At 41.5% G+C, this 8,711-nt stretch overlaps 1 long non-coding RNA gene across 1 annotated transcript; it reads right to left on the reverse strand.

The window, feature by feature from the left end:
• Positions 1-947: 947 nt before the first annotated feature.
• Positions 948-2,781, reverse strand: LOC118156463. Its single transcript, XR_004746282.1, has 2 exons — positions 2,247-2,781; positions 948-1,154 (listed from the first exon to the last, which is right to left on the reverse strand). It is a non-coding gene; the product is annotated as an uncharacterized LOC118156463 (long non-coding RNA).
• Between the last annotated feature and the right edge of the window lie 5,930 nt (positions 2,782-8,711).

Below are 8,711 nucleotides of genomic sequence, written 5' to 3' on the forward strand. Positions count from 1 at the left end.
CTCTGACCTAACACTAACAAGTACTCCACTAAACCATATCCCTAAGCTCTACATCTAAACGTCTTTTAAAGACCTCCAGGAATAGTGACTCAACCACTTCCCTGGGCAGCCTATTCCAGTGACTAACAACCCGTTCAGTAAAGAAGTTCTTCCTAATATCCAAACTAAACCTCCCCATTAGCCCATTCCCCCTCTTCCTGTCACCAGGCATGTGGGACCAACTGCCACTTCACTACAGCCTCCTTTCAGGTACCTGTAGAGTGCAATAAGGTCACACCTGAACCTCCTCTTGTCCAGGCTGAACAATCCCAGCTCCCTCAGCTGCTCCTCGTAAGACTTGTTCTCCAGACCCTTCACCAGCTTTGTAGCCCTTCTCTGGACTCGCTCAAGCACCTCCATGTCCTTCTTGTAGCGAGGGGCCCAAAACTGAATGCAGTACTCAAGGTGCGGCCTCACCAGAGCTGAGTACAGGGGGACAATCACTTCCCTGGACCTGCTGGCCACGCTGTTTCTTATACAAGCCAGGATGCTGTTGGCCTTCTTGGCCACCTGAGCACACTGCTGGCTCATATGCAGCTGACCATCAACCAATACTCCCAGGTCCTTCTCTGACAGGCAGCTTTCCAACCACATATCTCCCAGCCTGTAGCTCTGTTTGGGGTTGTTGGGCCCCAGGTGCAGGACCCGGCACTTGACCTTGTTGAATTTCATACAGTTGGCCTCGGCCCATCGGTCCAGCCTATCCAGATCTTCCTGCAGAGCCTTCCTTTCCTTGAACAGATCGACACACGCACCTAACTTGGTGTTGTCTGCAAACTTACTGAGGGTGCACTCGATCCCCTCATCCAGATCATCGATAAAGATGTTAAAGAGGACATGTTTCTACAATATGTTGCAGCTTTTTTATAAATTCTGATATTTCTCAAAAAGAGTCTTGACAAGTCCTATTTTGAAGCAATTTTGTATTTATGGTAAAACTTAAATGTGAAAATCTCAGGATGGAAGGAAAACAAAAGATAATCACAGATCCCAGCAAAGCCACAGCACAAGAAGGCTGCATATCTTCATGTCTCCATCAAAGGATGCTCCACATCCTTCAGCACAGATTTCTGATACTCAGACCCTCCTCTAGGCCTTTGCTGACCACAGAGTCACTGTGAAGGCAGATGGGGAAAAGAACAGATACAGCTACAAGAACTGAAGATCAAAGTTACTTACATTCCAGCCAATCTGATTATCACTGCCTCTCTTTGAACCTCTGTAATCTAATTCACTATGCCCATTCCAAAACTCCAATATTTCACAGAAAAAAAAAAAATCACAGTAAAAATAGATCTTATATATAAAATATTTATTTTACATATATACATATGAAGTATATATGTGTGCATAAATATATGTATATGCATGTATATATTTGGCTACATACAAATTGCAAAAAGTGTGTGTCATGAGTGAAGCATCATATTCACTCCCTAACCTCCGGATTAAGAATGTGGTCACACAAATGACTGTCAGGATTCACCAAACAGACTGTCACACCTATCACCAGTGCCTAAGATTTCTACTGATCATTGCAGTGGTGAGAAAAGACTAAGAATTCAGGTGAACAAAACATCCTGAAGCCATCATCTGATGCCTTGAGGCTCCCAATTTAGAGTTTCTGTTATTGTAATGGTATCTGTTAGTATCCAAAAAATTCATTACTCCTTCTAAGCCCTTCCTACACAAAGCTGAGAGCTAAGTCAAGATACTATTTCTGCGGCATGCTTATAAATACTTAATTCCATAAGACAGAAGATTCAGAAAGCACACCAAAGGATTGTCCTCTTTGAGACAGAAGGCATCATCATGGAAATATGCTTTGTGCTGCTGAAGTGATTTCCCTGGATTACAAGTTGGAAGGGTTCCCATAGCATGGGAGTAAAGCATTTGAGGTATGCAAAGTTATGCCTCAGCACATGTTCCTACTTAAATATATTCAAAAGGGAGTCCTAGAGATGGAGAGAGATCGTTATTGATAGTACTGCAGTGATAGCAAGTCATCATTATTTGTTGAATACCAGCAATACTTTTCACTCCTATCCAAGTTATAGGAAACTTAGAAACCTACAATCATTTGCTTCCCAGCACAGCAGTCCTTGGGCCAACAGCACACCACTAACCAGGAAATAGATGCTCATCTCCTGCATGTCTAACACTTGTTTCCACTCTGTGCTACATAAGTATATCTGCATTAAGCTTACCTGTGTTCAAGAAGAGTGGCACTTGTGCAGCAGACATGGCTCAAGTTCACTGTGTGGCATAATCAGCTCTTACACCTTAGTCCTACATGGGAATAAGGAAATAAGGCATAAAAGGCACACAGCATTACTCATCACTGCTTTCTAAAGTAGCTCAGGGAGAGGTTTTTAGGCTTTGACTAGCCTGAAAAAAAAAAAATCACAAAACCTGAAGGCACATCTGAGGAGGGCTGCTAGATCAATGTCTGCTATGCTGCTTTTATTGTGGTTGAAGTTCATCTGTTTCTTTCCTTTGCAGAGACCCTGGCACTTTCCTGTCATGAAACATGAAGCCCTTGCTGATCTGTCTCTTGCAGTATTTTTATTCTTCAGGGCAATGGCGCAATCCAAGCACCTCCCAGAAAGCAATCAGCAAGGCCCCCTGCAGGTTCTATGGAGTGTCAGGTGCTGCCCTCATATCGGTGCAGGGCCAGGACTGGAGTGAAGGAAATCACTTTAACATGCATTTCCTTCTCAAAAGTGCAGCATCATTTTAAGAGGATTCTGTCTAAGTTAGCTGATTAGAGTTTTGCAGAGGAAAGCCATATCAATGCTGATGCCATTTGGACCTCAAGGCAAAAAGAACAGGGAGCACAGTCAGCCAGTTCCTATACAGTTAATGTAGTGGAAACATTCTTGCAGAATGTGAACCACACCAGATAAACATGCTTTGGCAACCCCTGGCTGACATGGTTAAATTCTTTTTTAATGAGATAGCTGGTTACTGTCAAGAACTACTAAAAGCAGAGTCCACCTCAAGGCAGTGAATACCACTGGGAGTCTTTAAATAACACAATCTCCATTAAACTACAAGTGCCTCTGTCCTTCATGGGTAATAAAGTGCAAAACATTCTCCAGCACCTACTCCCACCTACTTCTGGCAGTGACTGAAGGTTTAAGAAAATAAATAAAAATAAATCACTACTTCAAAGGCTTTAAAACAAACAAACAAAAAAGAAAATGAAAAAAAAAGAAAAAAAAAAAAAAGAGAGAGAATACAAAAGTAACGCCATCACAATGGTTCTATCCATGGTAATTATCAAGAATATACCTCAGACACTGGGTGAAGAAAGAAGAAACAGATGAAAGGCATGAAGTGTGACAGCTGTGCCTTAAAAATAATTTTCATATAGTAACTGTCTCAATTGGCTTTCTTAGACCTCACAGTATTTCCAGACTTATGAATTTCCCAGGCTGGAAAGTATTTATCTCAGCAGGCTGCAGAACTTTCTGCTTCTGTCTTTATTATATGTAGTTGGGCCATCTTCATTTCTCATGTGCAGGGGGTTGTTTTCATATACAAGCAATGTTTGCTTTGAAAGATTCATGATCTTTCATGCACCAGTGCACAAGCCACTGTCTCATCATTGATGGGTAGAAGGAGATTTTATCCAAATATAGCTAATGTCTAGCACAGAGTCACTATAAAGCAACTCTGTTAAAGACATCATTTCACATTAGTACTTTTTTATTATTTTCAAGGAAAAAGGGCATATTTGCCTTGACTTGTAATTGTGGAGGTATGGAAGTACATGGATTTGCAAGTTAATAGAATTGTTACAGAAAACTTGGTATTTCACCCCCACCCTCAGGAAATATTCTTTAATTTTGTATGCATGTGTTTGGATTCTCACCTCACAAATGACTACTGAAATTTATTTTTTACTGCATTATTCACAATTTAGGCATATTATTCACAGTTAAGCACTTTGAAATGTGATTTCAGGGAGAATTTAGCATGAAGAAAGCATGCTAAAGCATTACCACACATACACATAGTCATACACAATGTCACATACTACAGATATGTGAGGAAAGAACGTTTTAAAATTAACAAAACCTAAAATAAGATTAAAAGTTATTTGACCTGTTTCTGTGTGTGCCAATTGAGACGCCAAAACTGGTAGATATTTCCCCATACAGAGTCCCAGGAAAACTCCCATCCCTCCCAGACAAAACCTACCAGGCCAACTCCCCAGAAGTGCAGTCTTTCTGCGTTGGGCACACTGCACTTCACCACACTTTGGCCATCACTTGTTGCAAAGCAAAACAAAGCTCGTTTGCAAGTCTGAATTAAAAATAAGGAATACAAAAATGTAGAAAACAAGAAGCAAAAACTCTAAGAGCAGTTTCAGGAGAGCAGGAGAAGGAGAGAGCTGCAGGGGTTTCATTCCAGGTCTCCAAGGTGGTGAAGCTGTTCCTCTGGTGTAGACAGGTGTTGCAGTGTGATTGGTTGAGTGAGGCGCTTTTCCTGCAAGCAGACCCAACAACATTAATCACATGCCTTCGTGAGCAGATGCTCCCAGTTAGAAACAAGTCTGCTAGTGGGAGGAAGGTGGCCACAGGGCTGCCTCCCGTCATGGGTTGAAACCCGTGGTTTGGGCATCACAGAGCCAAAGGGACATGCTCCCGGCATGCCCAAAAGCACACCTTCCTCCATGTGCTCATCCACTAGAGATGCATCAAACCAGCTCAGCAGAGAGGAAAATCCATTTTCATGAGTTTTCCCCGCCACCACCAGCTTGGCAAGGGGCCAGGCGAGCTGCACCCAGCCTAAAGGAGGCTGTCTGAGGACTGCTCACCACCTTCATGCCTCATGCTCACCACTTTCAGAGACCTCGCCACCACCCCTGGAGTTGGGCAGGGGAACCACCTCATCTGGAGACATCAGGTATCTTCTCCAGTATATCACTCACTACAAAATCAATCCAGCTTGCAAAGCACCTTCCTTAAAAATATAAAATTCCTCATTAGAGGGCTGCAACCCCTAAAAGCATCCATTAAAATCCATCCTCACAGATAGACAGATATGAAATTAGACTAGCAGCAATTGGCTTACTAGAGCTGTCAAATCACAGAAAGAAAACTTTTGGAGAGGAACATACCTCTAGCTATTAGTTAATTTTCCAGTACACTAAGAAAAGCTATTTGCTGCAGGATTTTGCCATGTTTGATTACCAATCAGTTAAAAACCCACCCCTCCTCCTTTGGAAGTACCGGTTGTCTACAGCCATTTCTCCAAAGATAATGCAAACAAGATTTCTATAAGCTGTTTTCTTCAGCTGCCTGATAAGACAATTAATTCTTAAACCACTAATACAGATTTGCTTCTGCATTCAGATGAGAGGAAATCTGAGATATCAGAACGTAATAAGGAAATATCCTTGTTCATGCCCAAATACCCTTTGCTACATGCAAATGTGGCTAAGTATGTGAATAGGCTACAGCAGAACAGTCAGCACAAATGTCTGCAGTTAATCAAAATAGCTTATGAGTAAAATTAAAGTGAACATTTCACACTACTATTGCAAATTAGTGTTTCTTGATGTGACTGGCTCCAAGCCAGCAACAAATGGATTTTCTGGAGCCGCAAAGTTTGTAACAGATTTGTTCCAGAGGAAACTTGCGAGTAGGAGGTGGAATCACCTTCAGCACCCACGCTAGTAGCTCCCCTCATAGCAGGTAAGCACCCAGGTTCCCACACTCATCCTACATTTGTTTCCATTTGTGTCTAACGGATGGTTTCTGTCACTCTCACAAGCACTCAGTGACAGTCCTGTTTGGCCTGGGAGCTGCTCTGGAAGACATCCAGACAACATCCCTATGAATGGCAGACTGTATATTTTGAAAAGGATTTTCCAAAGTCTGCTAAATTTCGTTCTACTCCCACTGAACTTACAATTAAGTCAATGGTGGGTGTCTTGGAAAAAAGCATCCACAGGACCTAGAAAGTACAAGTTTTGGACAAAGTCAATTCTTCCCTAGGCTAGAGGGAGGAGAACAGAAGGTATAGCATGCTCCAGTGTATACTCCATCTCTTCTTGCACATGGTCTCATCTGAGAGACTTTCTTCTCTTCTGCCTTGAATATTGCAAGGTCACTTAACTCCTGTGCAAAGCTGACTGTGAATTACTGCTCTTATGTGCTGGCATGGAGCAAGATTGTGAGAAGTCAGAGAATAGAGAATTTCCTAGCACACTAAAATTAATTTGCTGATGGATTTTGCCATATGTGATTATAAATCAGTTAAAAACTTTCTTTCGAAGTAGTGGTTGTCCACAATCATTTCCGCAAACGACGTGGTCACAACCACATTATGTAAAAGTCAGCTTATATAAGATAGGACCGTGGCAAAGATTCAGACCTGAGACACCTTTCTCAGGCTCTGGCCAGCAGAAGCAGTACAAGATGAGGCCCTTAGTAGCAGGTATAAGCTGACATTAAAGCAGACTGTGTTTGGCCTGTGTCCTGAAACCATCACAGCCTGCCATTACTGTGACCTGGTCTTTGGGAAGTTCAATATATTAGCTCAGCTCCAGGACAAGCAGGTAACTTCACAGCAGCTACATATTGTCACCCATCTGACAAAGCTAAAAGAAGATTACAAGATCCAGAACAACTGAGCGTGCTTGCTGGATATATCAGACCAGTCCAGGTGACAGCCAGCTCAACTAAGTACTTTTGTTTGGATTACATTATGGTGTTTCCAAGAAATTCTTTCAGAGAAGAGAAAAACATGAAATGACACAAACAGAAGGACCCGAAGAAACTAGTTTGCCCTAAGATCCCTTAGAAATGTGATCGTGCTCAGTATGATCAAGCTGTACACAATGATTTCTTTAATATTGGTTTAAGATCCATGTATGCTTAGCTCTTAATATGGTTTACTGAATGTGTCTGATCATACCTGATACTAAATCTAATATCCAACCTGCACAGACATGAGGAGTTTGTAGAAACTGTATTTTTTGCAATAAATTCTGAGATGTTTTATGTTGCTCCCATTCCAAAAAAGAAGGGAGGAATTATTTCAAAAAGTATTAAAAAAGGTAATGAAAATACAATTTTGTACCAACTGGAAAGAGACTGAGGCTATGGAACATGAATCATTTTCATGGATTTTGGATTGCTTTTTCTACTCACTCACTCAACTCCTTCCCCTACCTCCATTCAAGAGCACAACTTCTAACATATTTATTATTTAAGAAACTTTGGGTATAGCAGATGACATAAAATGTGTTAGCTGCCTACTTTTGCAGAGATGCAAAATGAACTTCAGTAACATACTATGAGCTGAATTAAATTGTCTGCCAAAAGCAAGCAAACTTTTTTAGACAATCTGCTATTTGACACACTGCAAGCAGTAGAGCCTGTTGTACCATCTGCTCTATATAAAGTGCATAGTTTATGTTTTACATGATTTCTAAACTCAGCAATGAGCCAGAGTCAACACTTCCACAGTGGGGATCCCCTGTAAGAAATTTTTTCAACAATTCTTGCCCTTTTGTCTTCATGTCCAAGATCCTGGAAAATCCCTTTCCATGTAGACTTTGATGCTCTTCCTTACAGACTCTATACCCTCAGGGGAACAAAATACTTTTCAAAGCATATCTCCACTGGTGATCTCATGAGTAAATCTAAGGGTTAAGAAAGCACTAAGATTAAACTTGTGGCTCTTCAAGCTCTGTAAGGAGACAAGTTTTACACATGGTTGGGTATAGAAATTACATGCTTAGATTTCTCTTACCTAAGACACTCTAACTGGGAGGAGTCTTAATGTGAGAGCTGTATTCCTCTTGTCTGTGCTGTAGTTGTCCCAGTAACAACCTGAAAGCTTTGCCTTGGAGATATCCGTCCTGGTATCACTGTTTGATGTTGATAAAGTCCCTTTGTCATTACAAGATTTCTTGCACAGTAAACATGCAAAAAATCTGCAGAGTGTACGGTAAACAAGAGGTGTCAGCTCTTGAGGTACATTCTACACATACATAACTCTACTTGCATACTGCAAACCTGACACTTCTAGAAGTTACACTACTACATGTACAGCAGAAGGTATATTCCCATCAGTGGAAGACCAGCTGACTTGCAGAAAACAGACTCCACAACCTGTAAAGTTGTAAAGTAGGTATGTTTATTTGGCGCTGCGCACACACACCAGGCGCAAGGGGAATACCTCCACCTAACCTGTGCACCAACGGGTACTGGCAGTGTGTTATTAGTGGGACAAATGCATATTCATTTAATTTCCTGTAAATCTCTTGTATATTTATCAGGTCTCCAAAGAATCATTAACATAGGTTCTGTCTCTATTTGTATGCATACTGGCTTCCGTGGGTGGTCGGTCATCTGGCATACTCTGGTGGTTTTTGTTGAAGGCCAGAAGTCTTCCTCACTGCTTATCTTCTGGCCTTTCCTGTCTTCCTGTCTTTGACAGACTTAGCAGTCAAGCCATTTCTTGCTGGTTCCATGATCTACTGCTGGTTCCATGATCTACTCATACAGTCTTTTGTTCCCTTATCTTTGGGTCGTTAACATATAATTGTGCTAGCTAAGACCATCCTTTATCTTGTTCCCTGTCTCAAAGCATCCAGAAATCCTACACACAGAAAGTCCTGGTGTACAACAAACTGCACAAGAGGAGTCCAA

Source organism: Oxyura jamaicensis, chromosome 1 (assembly GCF_011077185.1).
Source record: "Oxyura jamaicensis isolate SHBP4307 breed ruddy duck chromosome 1, BPBGC_Ojam_1.0, whole genome shotgun sequence".
Lineage (NCBI taxonomy): Eukaryota > Metazoa > Chordata > Aves > Anseriformes > Anatidae > Oxyura > Oxyura jamaicensis.